Raw genomic sequence first — 17,844 nt, 5'->3', positions numbered from 1 at the left:
GAAAAACAAAATACATATATACCTAGGTATTACCGAAATGTATACCTACTGTTTCACTGAAGGACTTTTGACTTTGTGTGCTCATTTACCAAAGACGCGCCGCACCAGCAACAGCGCTTGTCGTTCACAACGGCGGCGCTTGACTCAACGACGGCACTTGTCATTCACAAAGCGGCACTTGTCAGACTCAACAACTAAATTTGGGGGCGCTGGGCGGATCTTTGTACCCCGGCAGCGCATATGCTAAAGACTTGCCTGCACACACTTTGCTTTTGCTAAGCAAGGCTGAGTCGGGTTGGTGCGTAGATGAGAGACTGCCAAAAATCCCTGTAAAACCAACTTGTCTGCCACAATAGAAGAAAAGCAGGATATAAATCTGCTAAGTAAAAGCACCCCTTTCCTAGCTTTAAAAAAAGAACAACAGCTAAGGAGACTGTCCCCACAGGGAGTGAGATCAAGCCAGCCTCTCACACAGGGCTGTACCCAACTAAATTCTAACAGTAGGCCCATTGAAGTTATTGGGTCTAAGACAGTCATGCCCATTAATTTAAATGGGTCTACTCTGCATATGGGGGATGCGGGTGGCGCTGTGGGTTAAACCACAGAGCCTAGGACTTGCCGATCAGAAGGTTGGTGGTTCAAATCCCCACGATGGGTGAGATCCCATTGCTCGGTCCCTGCTCCTGCCAACCTAGCAGTTCGAAAGCACCTCAAAGTGCAAGTAGATAAATAGGGAGCGCTTACTAGCGGGAAGGTAAACAGCGTTTCCGTGTGCTGCTCTGGTTCGCCGGAAGTGGCTTAGTCATGCTGGCCACATGACCCGGAAGTTGTACTCCAGCTCCCTCGGCCAATAAAGCGAGATGAGTGCCGCAACCCCAGAGTCAGCCATGACTGGACCTAATGGTCAGGGGTCCCTTTATCTTTACCTTACTCTGCATATGACTAATGCTGAATATAACCCCTGGTGATTCAAGCACCATATCAACTCTGAGGGGCATGTTAGGCTGAAATACAGTGACTTGACGTATAGGATAACCAGTATATTTTGGGGGCTGGATTTGAAACTGGGCTTCCCACCCACAGCACCAAACTGAGCACTCCCATTTCAATGCAGGTTTCTTCACTCTTAAGGCTTAACGCTGATCTGGCAGAGGCGGATTTTGGGGCACACGACTGGCTGGGTTGCAATGGGCACCACAACTATGAGGCAGAATGGAAGGCAAGAGGCAGGGAGCACACCAAATTTGGGCACTGCACAGGGCGCTACTACTGAAATGTGAAACCTCAGGGTCCATCACTGGTCCTGGGAATGCACATGGGATTGTGGGGAGGAAAAGCCTGGTGATTCTTTTGACCATTTTAATGGCAAAATTGCTGCCTAAGAATAATGGGTTGGATCCAAACTAAGGTGGCCGGGGGGGGGGGGTAGGAGAGGAGCAGGAGGCAGTGAGCAGCACACTCTTGGAGGCCCCTGATCTGCCCCCTCTTCCAAATGTCCTTAAGCCAGCTGCCTGAGCTCACTGACCCTAATGGATGGGGTGGCAGACCCTCCAAGTGTCCCTATTTTCCAACGATGTCCCTGGTTTAGAGAAGCCATCCCGGTTTCTGATGTGATCCCAGAATGTCTCACTTTTCCTTAGGATGTCCCCATTTTCATTGGAGAAATGTTGGAGGGGATGGAGTTATCTGACCCCTGAGCCATCTAATAGAAATCCTGTCTAGGGAAGTTTTTAAACAAACATTTAATGTTTTATTATGTTTTTATAAATGTTGGAAGCTGCCCAGAGTGGCTGGGGGAACCCAGTCAGATGTGTGGGGTATAAATAGTAAAATTATCATTACGGAATGAGGTGTCCCTATTTTCATCGGAGAAACATTGGAGGGTATGGGCTGGCGCTGACTTAGAGCTGGTTTGGGCTAAGAAACTATTTGGAAGAAGCCTTTGGCTCAAGCTATTATCAAGTCAAATTAATGCTTCTAGAAAACAATTAGATGTGTTCCTTGCTAATGTGTCTCCTTTTCGCTGTTTCTGAACGCTTGGCAGTTAATTTCCAGCTTTTATCTGTTAATTTAGGTGCTGTGCATCAAACTGCAATGAATGACCTTGGCTGGCTTATACAATCCACTTCCACAAAGTAATTTACTGTCCTTGTACAGCTGGTCTAATTGTATTTCCAGGTACATTTAGTAATAATGGCTTTACTGAGAATCTCGATTTGAAAGCCCAAGAAATGTTTGTGAGCAAGGCACTGTAGATGAGCATGTCACTAATTAATTAAAACAGGGTTGAAAAAATAACAGCAGGATTTTTTCCACAATGGATACAAAGACATATCCACTGCAAACCAGTTGAGTGGTGGTTAACCTCTTAAGGAGGCATGCTATGGAAGAGTTTGCTCTCAATTTGTTTGACATTGCAAGAGGTTATATAAATGAAATTGATTTGTGTAGTTTTCCTTTGGCAAAGGAGGGAGTAAAAGTGCCATAAATTACTATTTGTAGGTAACCCAACAGTGTCTTTAGAGTTAATTATACAGGAACCCATTCCTCACTGAATAAAAAATAATCTCAGTTTTCAGTCAGCTTCAAAGAGCAAAGTTATTAGCATTGAGGAAAAGATCGTGGGAAGAGATTGTTCGCTTTTGAACATTAATTAGCTGCTAGTCTTTTTCCCTTTCTCTTCAAATTAGACCTGATAGTCCACACCTGCACATAAGAGGAGGAACTTTAATCTTTCCCATTTGTAACAGCTGGCCCTTCCTTGTAACATGCAGTTTCTATATTGCCAATTAAGTCCTGACAAGACATGTGGGCAGAGAGCTGCTCACCCCTTGATTTTAAAAAAGAATTCTGCAAAAGCACACAGCCAGGGAACTGCAAATTCTCAGCAAGTTTTTAGGCAAATCTGATGAATCAAAAGAATCTTCTCCATTCATGCAGACACCTCCCGAATTTAGGAGCAAATCTAGAAAAAGAAATGAAAGCAATTGCAAATGATCAGAATTCAGTTTCCAGATTCCTGCCAATGTTTGGCGTAGGAATTTTTAAAATGTGGTTTGCTCATGCAATTCCCTGGTTTTTGTGCAAAACTATGGGATCAAAAGAGGAAGCAATAGCCACTTTTGCTCAGGAGCACACTGGAAATACTTACAAACACAGCTGGTAAAGAAATGAAAGCACTAAGGAATAAGTGAGTGGAAAGGGGAGTAGCAGAAAGTGAGGGATGATCTACCCATTCAAAAAAAAAACACCCCTGTAACTATTAGTCTGTGATCCGGAGTGGTGATATTTGGACCCCAATCTTTCCCATTTTATTAGATTATCCCTGTGTTGGATAAGGAGGTTAGATTGGTTTCAACTAGGGCCAGGGCCTTTTCAGCACTGGCCCCGATGTGCTCTGTCACAAGAGACTAGGGCCCTGCGGGATTTGACATCTTTCCGCAGGACCTGCAAGACGGAGCTGTTCCGCCTGGCCTTCAGCTTAGACTCACTCTGACCCCTTATATGGGATTTGGTATATAAATTTTCCCTTGGCTTTTTTGCTGGCCGATGTAGGACCAGCATGGATAGCTGCCTCAGGTGAATATCTGATGTTTCCTCCCTTTATGGTCTTGATTTATGGGCTACTACTAAAATGCGGCTGCATTTTAAGCTGTATTTTAATTAACTGTTTGTTTGTTGTTGTTTTTCTTTTCTCTCTCTATTATGTTTTATTGTAATTCATGTTCGGTGTTAGCCACCCTGAGCCCAGCCCTGGCCGGGGAGAGAGGGGTATAAATAAAAATTTATTTATTTATTTATATTTATTTAAACCTGAATTTAAAGGGGGACAGCATCAAGACTGGTGTTGTTTGAGGGTAAAGTCATGTGGACCATGCAAATTAAATCGGGATGCAAGCATCTGCAAACACACAGTAAACTCTGGTGTGGACAAGCCCTACGTCAGTGTTTCCCAACCTTTTTTGGGCAAAGGCACACTTGTTTGATGAAAAAAATCTTGAGGCACACCACCATTACAGCCCCATGACGTCAGCGCGCAGCGTCACGCCGGGAGGGAAGGGCGCCGGGGCGCTGCTGCTGCTGCTGCCGCCGCCGCTCCCGGCAGGCATGGGCCCAGCTGAGGCGGTGGCGGCTGTTGTGGTGGTGGCGGCGATAGCGGGCGGAGGAGGGGGCGGCGGCGGGGCCGAGGTGGCCGGCGGCGGCGGGGGAGGCGGCGGCGGGTGGAGCAGGAGGGCGGCCAAGGCCGGTGAGGGAGTAGGGTTGCCCGGGGCTTGAGGAGCCGTCGCCGGGAGTTGCTGCTGCTGTTGTTGCTGCTGCTGCCCGGACATGCCGGCCTCCTCCTCGTCCGCTATCTCGCGCTCCTCCCTTTTGCGCGCGCTGCCCCGCCGCCGCCCCATTGGCCGGGTCCTGTCAGCTGATCCTGTGTTATTTCCTGTGTGTGTGTGTGAGGGGAGAATGGAGAGAGAAACCTCGGCACCACCACCACGGAGCCGCCCCCGGCTCGACGCGGATCCTCGCCGCCGCCGCCCCGCCTCTCGCCGCCCGACTCGCCCGCCTCCCTCCCACGGCACACCAGGGAACGTCTCGCGGCACACTAGTGTGCCGCGGAACACCGGTTGGGAAACACTGCCCTACGTTATGGTTAATGGTTTGACTCCTCTCTCTCTCTCTCTCTCTCTCTCTCTCTCTCTCTCTCTCACACACACACACATACACACACACACTTTAAGAAATAGGAAGCATAGTCCAATCCCTTTCAAGTAGAAATAGAACAGAACAGAACAACGAGTGCCCCGATAGTCCCATCCTCTGATCTAAGTTAGCCTGGCAAAATCGTGCACCCTGCGCACAATGCACAAACAATTCTATGCCCCATGGTTGTAGCCCCAAAATACAGCACTGTGACCTGCACAGTGGCTGGACAGGAGTTTCAAGGCAATTCCCAAGGACTTATGTCCTGTGAAAAGCATAGCCATGCATATCTTTTTAAGGTGTGGAGGTGGACAGAGGCACACAGCTCAAATTTTGTATGGGGAAAGGTGCAGCCACTGCAGCTGTTATGTTAAAGGAACCACTTCCTCTTCTCCTTTAGCCTGGCACCAATCAAAAGCTCCCTGATCGACTTATATAGCAGATGGCCTCTTCCCACCCCCGCACTCTCAGTTGTGCAGATGTAGTGCAGTACCCAGTGGTAATTTTGCTGACTCATTACAATACTTACTTGTCACAGACTGGCTGGGTGCAGAGGTGGGAGGCATCAGCTGGGGAACCCCCCTGAGGGAAACCCCTGGGTAGAAGGCTCAGAGCCAAAGGATTGGTGGTGCGATGATGATGTGCAGTTAGAGGAAGCAGACTTTGCAACACACAACTATAACATGAAGCTGTTGCTGATCCCCACAATATTTACCAGTAGTGGGTCCAATGGTCAAGAAGGTGGTTTCTGCAGATGGGGCTCGTCAACCTGAGAAAGTAGCCTGTCTAGGAGAAGGAAAACTCTGATCCTAAACCTCTGCTGCCTTGCAGGATATCTTCCAGAGAAGAAAAGGGGTAAACCCTACACAAATCCAGAGTGGAGTCCCTAAGACGGTTGGATGACGCCTTGTACGTCTCCTTCCAGCAACTCCTGCAGCCAAGCTGGTGCCAAACATATTGCTCTGCTTTCCTTTGGACCACAGCAGTGAGGCCGAGAGTGGGGCCTTGTAGTCTGGGCAGCCCAGGACCTCCAGACACACTGCCAAGGCTTGCATCCCAGGGAGGTTGCTGAGAGGCTGCTAGTTTGACTGTGCACTACATTGTCTCTCAAGACAGACAGATGCCAACAACAGCATGTGTCATGGCTGTTAGGACCTGTTCACATTACCTCTTACTACACATCGAAACTGAAGCTGTTTTGAGAGGAAAAACCATCCAACAGAAGCTACAGGATTGATTTGGATTGTGGCTATCATTATGAATGCAGTTTCAAAAATTAGCAGTGGGAGCCCACTGGATGGGGAGTAAATGGCAATGTGACCATACCCTTCTGTATGCTCAATTGGTTTTCCACTCACCCCTCATTATCATTGCTTTCAAATTCCCTTTCCTCTCCCCAGTGTCAAAGTTTGGGGTGGCGATGGGAGTTTATTTTGCTTAGGTTGCAAGGAACTGTGTACATCTATAACACTATATTAAAATGCAATGTTCAAGAATGAGAGGAATTTCTGCAGAGAGATGAGATATTTATGATTTACTACCAGAGGATATATGTCCAAACATGTTTGGATGGAAAGACTGGATGTGTTGATTCATCAGGGTCTTTCACTCAAGTCTGGTAGAGTTTCCGTTCGCTGGGGCTGAATCAGAAAGTCTTGTTTCCCTCCCCTCTTCCCCCTTTGGGGAGCCGATTACACAAGAGTGGAGCTCTAGGTCTCCCACATGATCAAAGAAATGACACAGTAGACTGGACAGCTCAGAAGCATCAAGTAACTGAAAGTTTGCAAATGGGAGGGGGGCATGTCTGGACATGTCAATATGGGGCTATATACAATATGCACACACACACAATATGCAATGCAATTGACTAAATACGGGCGTGTGATACAAAGGCAATCCACACTGGGGAGGAAATCACCCAAATTCCAGGGATGCACTTTAGATATATATTCACCATTTTGTAATATTTGCATGCAACATTCTGGGTCTGCAATGTCGGGTTTCCCCATCTCCCTTTATTCCCTAAAGTACGAAGGGGTCAAGACAAGGTTTGAAGTTTATAAGATACTAGGTCCTTCTGGCGGTTCCCTCATTGTGAAAAGTGAAGTTTCAGGGAACGAGACAGAGGATCTTCTTGGTAGTGGCGCCTGCCCTGTGAAAATGCCCTCCTGTCAGATGTCAAGGAGATAAAAGAAAAACCTACATAACTTTTAGAAGACACCTAAAGGCAACCCTGTATTGGGAAGCTTTTAATGTCTGGTGTGTGTGTGTGTGTGTGTGTGTGTGTGTGTGTGTGTGTGAATACTTTATTGTAAGCTGCCCAGAGTGGCTGGGGCAACACAGTCAGATGGGTGGGTTACAAGTAATAAATTGTTGTTGTTTGCAATAGCTGGAGAGAGAGGGGAGATGAGTATAAAATGGATGAGGGGAGAGAGTATAAAATAAACGGGGGCTTGAGAACTCTACTCTGTGATACCTCATGTTCTTACCTAGTGCAGCTCCACTCAGAAATCCTCGATTTTAAAAGTACTGTATTTTCAATAAGCTGCTGGGGGTAAAGTAAGTAGAAAACAGGAGAGCAAGCGCAGAAAGAGGGGCGCATGCTTTCTCTTGAGCACTCTTCACAATAAGGTCTTAACAACTGGTGACTTGCAGTACCATGCATGCTTTGTAAAGAGGAAAGAGCACTTGTGTTTTGAGAGCAGAACCAACTGGTTCCAAGCTGAGTACAATCTGATAAGAGAGCTTTAAACAAAAGTAAGTGACAAGCTGCAAAGCAGTTCAGTGTGTTGCTTGGGTGGGGGTGGGGAATTACTGAGCAGCATAACCTTTCCCTACCCCAAAGTCATTTTACCAGAGCAGATTATATTAGACAGGACCAATCCTGAGTTTGGATGATGCACTGAGCCACAAACTGGTGGTTTCTTTACTGTATTTGTATCGGCCACTGAATAATATACGTCTGTTCTCTGAGTGACTTAGAAGAGTGCTTAGTGCAAGAGTTTATTTTTTAATTCAGTCCATGGTGAGCAGATTTCCTGTCCCTGGAAGAAGCTTGTATGAATGGAACAATGGACCTGGCTTCAGCTGAGAGATAAGAGATGAGACACTCCCTGCCTTTTTGTTCCTTCTCACAAATGTCTCTGCCATTGGCCAATCTACTAGGATGCATTCAAGGGAGAAATGAGACAGCAGAATTCTTCCAACAGCTGGGACTCGCTGCCCTTTGGTTCTTATTAATGCTTACCCCTATGACATTATGAAATCCAGGGCAATCGAGTATGTGTTCAGGATCATAACCAGATGCACAGATATAAGATGGGGGACACCTGGCTTATCAGTTTGATATGTGAAAAGGACCCAGAGGTCTTAGCAGATAGATAGATTTGAAAAGTGTTGATGATCAACTCTAAATTTATTGTTTTTCCATTTGTGAAGGCGTTGGCTCTGAAATGATACCAGGATTCAAGAAAAAATCTATCAGTCTGCTGCAAGTCCACTGTGTGATTGTATTGGCTCAGCTTTAAAGTTCTGTTTTTCCACACAGGATCAAACTGCACTTTGAAAAACAGAGCACAGGACATTGGTATTTATTATGGTGCAATATCAGACTAAGCAGTTGAGATTGCTGAGGAAGATGAGGTCAGAATACGCAACCCAGGAAATAACAGCAGCCATAAATATATCTGATAATCTGGAAGATTTTTTTTAAAAAAATGGAATATAAAATAATTAGAAACAGAACTTCTCAGGACAACAGAGCAAAGTTTGCCATCTGTCTTCAAAACAAAAGATAACGTCAAAGACGAGCAGTGCACAAATGCAGCCCCTGCACCGTTGTAGCAAACTAATAAGGGCCTATCTCGAAAAAGGTTGAGATAAGGCAGATGGCCTGAAGCACAATTTAAAGATTCAGTACCAGTTCTCCCTTGTAACTAATGGATGCACTGTACTGAGTTTTTACTCCCCAGTTTTTTGCAGGATTTTTCCTCTTTTTTTTTAAACTCAGAAGTGTGTTAGTGGCTGATGTCCCTGCAGCAATGCGTTCTGCAATGCAGATGTAGCATTCCATGTGTGGATCTGCTCCTATGGAGTTACAGTGGTACCTTGGGTTAAGTACTTAATTCGTTCTGGAGTTCCTTTCTTAACTTGAAACTGTTCTTAACCTGATGCACCACTTTAGCTAATGGGGCCTCCCACTGCCGCTGCGCCGCCACACGATTTCTGTTCTCATCCTGAAGCAAAGTTCTTAACCCGAGGTACTATTTATGGGTAAGCGGAGTCTGTAACCTGAAGCATCTGTAACCTGAAGCATCTGTAACCCAAGGTACCACTGTATATTGCAAAGGGGAATTCCTATTTCAAGCAGCTTATACCCTAAGGTTTGGGGCTCAGCTATAGTGGGGTCCAAAACCAAGGGATTGTCAGGCAGGTAGTCAGTCTGTTCCACTCAGTTACAAGGCAACCAGATACCCTATCAGCCCCTTGAACCAATGAGCCAAACTTCATGACTCTAAGCAAGTAGGGGCAGAACTATGCTTGTAGTTTATAACATTAAGGAAGGGTTAAGAAATGGTTACCACAACGTACCGTATTTTTCGCTCTATAAGACACACCAGACCACAAGACGCACCTAGTTTTTGGAGGAGGAAAACAAGAAAAAAAATATTCTGAATCTCAGAAGCAAGAACAGCAAGAAAGATCGCTGCGCAGTGAAAGCAGCAATCCCTCTTGCTGTTCTGGCTTCTGGGATAGCTGCGCAGCCTGCATTCGCTCCATAAGACGCACACACATTTCCCCTTACTTTTTAGGAGGGAAAAAGTGAGCCTTATAGAGCAAAAAATACGGTATTTGGACATACAGTGGTACCCAGGAAGTTGAACGTAATCTGTTCTGGAAGTCCATTCGACTTCCAAAACATTCAGAAACCTAGGCGTGGCTTCCGATTGGCTGCAGGAAGCTCATACAGCTAATCGGAAGCTGCAGAAGCCACATTGGATGTTCGGGTTCCAAAGAACATTCGCAAACCGGAGCACTCACTTCCGGGTTTGCGACATTCAGGGGCCAAAACATTTGACTCACAAGGCATTTGCAAACCAAGGTACGACTGTATTACATTTTGCTTGTAACGTTAATAACACATTATTAAAATGTGATGCCAGAGAGCGCTGCAGAGCAACCAGGAACCAGCACTAAGGGAACCTGCATTGTTGCAGAGGAAACAGGTAAGGAACATTTTTATTTACCAGTATGCCCTATGACGTTTTAGGCATATCGTTCTAATAGAATTAAAAGGGTCAGTGTAGATCCAGCTGGGGTTTCTGTTTGCCTCTCCCTCTATCTCGGGCTACCTTCAATGGCACACTAGGCTGGCCTGGCAACCTGGAACGGTCGGTTCCTTTTACCCTATGCATCAGATCTGTGCAAAGCAAAGTTCTGCTTGTAATTTGCTGGATCAGCATAAGTCTTACAACACCCAAGTTGTTGTTGGCATCCGTCTGTCTCGAGAGACAACGGAGTGCACCTCTCCAAAAAGCTGTGCCAGCAGCCCCAAAGTAGCCTCCCCAGGGTGCAAGGCTGGGCAGTGTATTTGGAGGTCTTGCCCAGACAACAAGGCCCCCACCCCACCTTGCTGGTGTAGTCCAAAGGAAAGCAGAGCAAAATATCTGGCACCAGCTTGGCTGCAGGAGTTGCCGGAAGGAGGCATACAAGGTGCCATCCAACCGCCTTAGGGACTCCACCCTGAATTTGTGAAGTCCATCCCTGGCTCAAGTGTAGCAGAAAATCCTCAGGGCTGGGAGTTTGGCAGCACTATGCAGAAAAGTTGTTACGGTCAACTTTCACCAAAGAGACATCGTGAACTGAGCAAAACTTCATTTGGAATGGGGGGGGGGATATAAAAGCACAAGAGGAAAACCACAGGTGTACAGCAACTCAATACAGCAATATGTTACATACATCATACAGGACATTTTTTGGCACCGCTGTCCTTGTAAACATTGTTGAACACTCTGTGGAGAGTAGCAGTGGAGAATGCCCTTTCTCCTGTCAGAATGAGGCACACTTTACCACAGAGAGTTCCAATCAGTCTCTCTTTCCTCTGCTTGTAGCATACAATTCTTCTCTCCTCTCAGTATTCTTCTACTTTCTACTTGCTAGTCAGAACGTGGCAGTGAAGGGAGCAGTAGGCCAGGAGAGCACTAGGTAGACCTATTGTTTGGCTGGGCTGCTCCCAGTGCTTTTTCATTCTTTCTGGGGGTACTGAAGGGTACACAGTACCAGCATATCTTTTCTAGAAGAAAACCATTGGCTGCTGCTATCAGTGATGCCTTTGCCTGCTGCCATCAGCTGCTCATGCTGTAATGGGAAAGGAACGCCATCTACCTACCCTATTTTTCCATCTATAAGACATGTATAAGATGCCCCCTATTTTCGAGGACTCCAAATTAAGGAAACATCCCTCAGCACTACCCATGTATAAGACGAGCCCCAATTTTAAACCTAATTTTGTGGTTAAAAAACCCTAGTCTTATACATGGAAAAATACAGTGATCTGAATGATGAAGCTCAGGTTGGTAGGATTCTGGGGGCAAAGAAGTTGCCAACAATCCAGCAGTGCCCATGTTGATGCAGTCCTCTCCATGTGGGGCCCCCAGGGCCCAGGGCCATTGCTCCCGATGCCCTGCATTGAAAAGAGCCTGCCAGCATCCCCTCCCCACCTCCAAATTCAAATTGGCTAAGACATTGAATATTCAAGGAAGGAACTTTTGGAGCAAGAGTATTCATACTCAGCTTGGTGGGTAAAAAAGGTAAAGGGGCCCCTGACCATTAGATCCAGTCATGACCAACTCTGGGCTTGCGGCGCTCATCTCGCTTTATTGGCCGAGGGAGCCGGCGTAAAGCTTCCGGGTCATGTGGCCAGCATGACTAAGCTGCTTCTGGCGAACCAGAGCAGCGCACGGAAACACCGTTTACCTTCCTGCCGGAGCGGTACCTATTTATCTACTTGCACTTTGACATGCTTTTGAATCCCCGTCGCGGGGATTCGAACCGCCAACCTTCTGATCGGCAAGTCCTAGGCTCTGTGGTTTAACCCACATCGCCACCCGTGTCCCACCGCATGGTGGGATCTTGATGCAAAAGACAAGCAGAATCACAGAATCACAGAACTGTAGAGTTGGAAGGGACCCTGGGGATCATCTAGTCCAACCCCCTGCAATGCAGGAATATGCAGCTGGTCCATACAGGTATTGAACCTGCAACCTTGGTGTTATCAGCACCATGGTCTAACCAACTGAGCTATCCAGGCGGATGGATTGTGATCTTGTAAAAGTTACCAGGATCTTAAGCAGATGTGGAGGAGCAGAGAAGAGAGACGAGTGGAGGAAAACCATTGCAGAACTTTTTCTTTTCTTCTACCTCTGTTGAACCACATACACAAGCGTAAAAGACTGATCAAATGCGATGCTTATTTGCATGTTCATTGTTGTTGTTTAGTCGTTTAGTCGTGTCCGACTCTTCGTGACCCCATGGACCAGAGCACGCCAGGCACTCCTGTCTTCCACCGCCTCCCGCAGTTTGGTCAAACTCATGCTGGTAGCTTCGAGAACACTGTCCAACCATTTCGTCCTCTGTCGTCCCCTTCTCCTTGTGCCCTCCATCTTTCCCAACATCAGGGTCTTTTCCAGGGAGTCTTCTCTTCTCATGAGGTGGCCAAAGTATTGGAGCCTCAACTTCACGATCTGTCCTTCCAGTGAGCACTCGGGGCTGATTTCCTTCAGAATGGAGAGGTTTGATCTTCTTGCAGTCCATGGGACTCTCAAGAGTCTCCTCCAGCACCATAGCATGTTCATTACTGGGATGCAATTACTGTGGCCTATTTGGTTTTAGCAAGCATGTTTAATTTGCATAACTAAAGGTGGCCACTTGAGGGCGCTATTGCACCAGGATATAAACCAAAGGAAGAGAAAGTCAAAACTTTATTTAAGAGAGCCAGGTGGAGCTCAATGGCTTTTTTCTTTTCCAGCCCCCTTCCTCAGAACTGACCAATAGCAGAGCAGTGTGGAAATGCTCTTCTGCAATATATATATATATATATATATATATATATATATATATATATATATAAAATCAGTACCTTTGCCACCCAGTGTTTTTATTTTTTATTTAAATGAATGGATGGATGGATGAAACTCCAGCAACATAATTTTTTCTGTGCTGGACAGGTCACATAATGGGAGGTTGTGTTTTGCATGGACAAGAAACAGGGGCATGAGGGTCAGAGCCAACGGATGAAAATTATTCAGGCATGTATATACACACAAACAAAACTCAAGGATCCCTGATGCCAGAATAGCAGCTGATGGTGGGGGGAAGGAAGGAGAAATAGTTCAACTTCACAAGGTCATAAAGGAACATTTACGCAGGAAGCCATCATTTGCAAAATAAATAAAAACAAGAGCAGCGGTTGGAAGCTTCAGTGGTCAAGCTGCAGCTGCCATTTAATGTCCTTGGCCTTTTTCATTTTGATAAAATTCAGCCACCCAGGCTGCGAACTAAAGATAGTTAGATGTATATTGTATCTGGTGAGGGGGAGAGATGGGAATACAGACCCTCTCCATCACCTCTGCCGAAACATCTTCCTCTCCTTTTTTAACAGCTGGTCATTCCAGCTTCTTTTCCTGTTCTTTCCCCTAATTTTTTCCTTTTGTCTCATGCCTTTTGGACTATAAGCATGAAAGGCAGGGATGAAAGCAGCTCTGGAAGGCTTTTTTCAGCTGAACAGCATGATATAAATCAGGGTTCAGCAAACTTTTTCAGCAGCGGGCTGGTCCAGCGTCCCTCAGACCATGTGGTGGGCCGGACTATATTTTTTTGGGGAAAATGAACGAATCCCTATGCCCCACAAATAACCCAGAGATGCATTTTAAATAAAAGGACACATTCTATTCATGTAAAAACATGCTGCTTCTCGGACTGTCTGCAGGCCGGATTGAGAAGGCGATTGGGCCAGGTCTGGCCCCCAGACCCATGATATAAATGCTTTAAATAGATAAACAAATGTTTTCTTCAAGGGGTTTAAGGTGGCAAACAACACCTTCCCTCCATTTTATCCTTACAACAACACTGTGAGGTAGGCCAAGGCTAAGAGAAATGTGACTGATTCAAAGTCATGAAGTAAACTTCATGGATGACTAAAAATTTGTTGCTGGTCTGTACACTCCTGATGCAACATTCAAACCACTGTGTGCCATCAGTTCAGACCAAAGCAAGGACCTAGGTAACTTTTTGCCTCACCAGGAAAAAAAATATGTGGTAAGTTGTCACCTCACACAAGAGACAAGCCGAGCTTAATTAGCTTTTGGCACTCCAAGCCTTAATCAAATTATAGCGCCTACTGGACCAAGAAATTTAAGGGAGTCTTAACTCATAACAATATATCGGTGAAAAGAACACACACAAAATGTATTATTTTAGGAGAAATTGCTTGCCAAAATAAGGGGGGGAAATTGACAACCTGATCCGTCCTGAGTGGCGGCTGCTGATTTTGGCAGCAACCCCCTATATGCTTATCTGAGAGTAATCGCCACTGAAAGTTACATCAGAATGAAAACGGACCGGATTTCAGCTCAACAGGCTTGGGAGAGGAACAGATGGATTAATGAAAAGTAGATCTATCTGTGACTAGTCATCTTTAACAGAAACCTATGGAGGTGGTGAGCAGGTGCTTTTCATCAACAACAAGGGATTTATCTACAACCTTCATCTCATGTTCCTGAGCATCAGGAGGTGTCAAGCTGACTCCTTTGCTATCAGAAAAATAAATTAAATGGACAGCAGGCGCACATAACAATATGTGCTTTTATATACAGTTAATCCCTTGATGTTTTATCGCTGAAGGTTACTGGGAATTTGGAGGCTTCATCAAACCTTGAACTAATCCTGTGCAGCACTACACAGGTGTTCTATTTTTAAAGGCCGTTCAGCTCTCTCTGAGTCTCCAGTGTTTTCATCTCACGGGGTTGCTTCTGAATTTCCAGTCTGTAATTTTTGATTATCCGAGAGAAACGAGTTGAATCTGCAACAAAATGTTGCAACATGGGAGTGCTTCCTCTTCCTGTCACCCACCCTTTGCCAATTTTCTGCCCTCCCCCGCTCCCAACAGTGTGTCAACATTCTATCGCAGCTGAGGATACGCAGTCCCCATTGGACTGCTTTTGGGTCTCCCTACCCTTAAGGTTATTTCCCCCCCCCCCCTTTTTGGGTGTGTGTGTGTAATTCTGCAAACCTGCTCCTGCCAACCTAGCAGTTCAAAAGCACATCAAAGTGCAAGTAGATAAATAGGTACCACTCTGGCGGGAAGGTAAACGGCGTTTCCGTGCGCTGCTCTGGTTCACCAGAAGCGGCTTAGTCATGCTGGTCACATGACCCGGAAGCTGTACGCCGGCTCCCTCGGCCAATAAAGCGAGATGAGCACGCAACCCCAGAGTCGTCTGCGACTGGACCTAATGGTCAGGGCTCCCTTTACCTTTACTTCTGCAAACCTTAGCTGCCCAGGTCTGCTCATACCCACCCTCCCTCTTATGTGTGGGTGATGCTTTTTTTATAGTTTTCATTAAATATTTTCTTGTGCTACAAAACAAACAAACGGGGGAAAGTACACCATTTGTCTCCACTTTCAATTCATAGAGTCTTTTTCACAGTTCGCTTACATATAGTGAGAGAAACTTTTCTAATAGACATCTTGCGGATGGGGGAAAAGAGAGGAGAGATATATATCTACCGGTATATGGGGGTTGTTGTTCTTTCATTCTGTTGCATAGTGTAGGGCTTTTTGTCAGCATCATGTGGATTTATCATTTGTTTATGTATATGTTTGGCGTGGGATGGGGGATTAACTGGGTGATGCCATTTTAGCTACATAAACACTCATAGCCTGGACAACAGAAGGATTTATGCTAAGATATATTTCAGTGGGATCCAAATGCACATTGCTGGCTACCACCCAAAGAGAGAGAGAGAGAGGTGTGCCTCTGTAGTTGTGGGTGCAAAGGTACCGGTATACCGGGTTACTCACAGTATCTAGTTCTCTGTGGAACTCAGGACATAGGAAACTGCCTTTTACTCCAGCCCAATACTGTCCACACTGATTGACAGCAGCTCTCTCCCGGGTTTCAGGCAGGGTTCTCCCCCAGCCCTAGCTGAAAATGTTGAGGAATGAAACTAGCACCTTCTGTGTGCAGAATCTACCACCAAGCCACAGCCTTTCCACCAAAAACATTCATATTATACTGGGGTTACTGTATTATTATTTTTAGAGGACAGAAGGCAAACACAATGTTAAACTCGGTCTGCAGGGAGCTGAGCTCTTATGGCAGCTCCATAATGGGTGAGCCTGGGGACTGTTCTGTCTCAGCCTCAATTCCCCATCTGTAAGAATGGGTTCTAATTTCACATGGTCGTTGAAAGTGTAAGGAGCAATGGGGTAGAATGCAGAATACTTCAATCTCAATAGGAATACATATTTGTTTGGAAGTCCTGCTGAGTTCAAATGGACTTCTCTAAGAAAGTGTACATTGGGGCCACTTCTCTTGCATACTACAAGTGCCATAAAAATGGTTAATAATCACAGTGATCTATGAATCCACTCAGAGTTGCTCAAGCAGACACGGTCAAGAACAGAAGGTTATCTCTCTGCCACCCCCAATCAGAATCCATTGGCTGAATCTTATTTGGGATCCATCTGTCGGACCCCAGATAAAGGGGGGTCTTCTGCTTTAAATTATGATCTGAAGCGATCATTTCAGATTGATTTGGGAGCTGCTAATTTATGTGCTCCTGTTACAGATGCTGAGATGATAAAGCCTCACTTTCCTAAATGGAAAGCATGTGTTTATCGAGACAGAATATTTCCTGCATGGAGAACCGATCATAACGGGACTTACCAGGATGTGCCATGGAAGCTGTGCGGTTACCACGCGAAGGGGAGTTGTAGATTACAACAGCTTCTGCACCCTGCGCAGCTGCACGGTTGATCTTCTCTGAAAAAGTGCAGTTGCCTCTTGCGATCAGGGCAACCCATGGCGATGCGGCGGCAGCAAACTCAGTGTTCCAAGTGCAGGCTTGGTGGTTGGTGGAATTGGCAATGACCACCAACCCCCTGGCATCTGCCACAGGAGAGTCCACCCCAAACTGACCGCATTCACACCTGTCACTCTCTGAGGTGTTGTTAAAGGCGTTGAAATAAAGCAAGCTCACATTGGCTTTGACCCCAACAGCATGTGCGGCGCCCAACAGGCCAGTGAGAACCAGGAAGCAGGCAGAGCTGATTTCCCCCACTTCCTTCATTGCTTGATCCTTAAAGCATTTGCAGGTACTTTCCGTTGTTGTCAGTCTGCTGCTTCTCCAAGCGGTCTGAAATTTCAATCCGAGGCAGGTAAGCAACACCACTCCTTCCAGCTTCATTAGATCTTTCATTGCGTCATCTCCATTTCAGTGTACTGTACTTATCTCAGGGGAATAAGCTGCCTGATGCTGGAGCCATAGTGCAGAAACCTGTGTCGGTAGCCTTCACACACATGCACACACACACCTATATTTCTGACACAGTTATCCTCTACACTGAATCACATCCCTCCCCACCCCCCTTCATTGCATAGAAAGGGGCTTCCTATAAAGTGGTTTGGCTTTTACATCCTGCCTAGTCTCTACTCCAAATGAGACAGAAACGTCCGCTTTTCTTCGGGGAATTGCCAGCAAGCGACAAATCAAGTGGCTACAACTGAAAGAAGACCACCAGGTTGAATTTTAGGTGGAGGTCGAGGTAGATTAAGCCTAAGATAAACCATTCGGAATAAACTACTGTATTTTTCGCTGCATAAGATGCACTTTCCCCCTCCTAAAAAGTAAGGGGAAATGTATGTGCATCTTATGGAGCGAATGTGTGGTCCCTGGCAGTGGTGGAACTGGGGACTTTGGTTACTGGAGTGGCGGGGGTGTGGCACATTGCCCATGTGAGCATCTTAATGGCGGCACCTGCACAAGGGGGTGGGGAGAGGTGAGGCAGGGGAAGAGGGCTTTAGAACACTCTTTAGAGTTCCCTCCGTCTGAGGGGCTCTGTGACTTGCATGAGAGCAGCCAGGAGCCAGCGCA

The sequence above is a fragment of the Podarcis muralis genome, chromosome Z (genome assembly GCF_964188315.1).
Source record: "Podarcis muralis chromosome Z, rPodMur119.hap1.1, whole genome shotgun sequence".
NCBI classification, from domain to species: Eukaryota; Metazoa; Chordata; class Lepidosauria; order Squamata; family Lacertidae; genus Podarcis; species Podarcis muralis.
The sequence above is the reverse complement of the archived record's forward strand: the minus strand, read 5'-3'. Positions refer to the sequence as shown.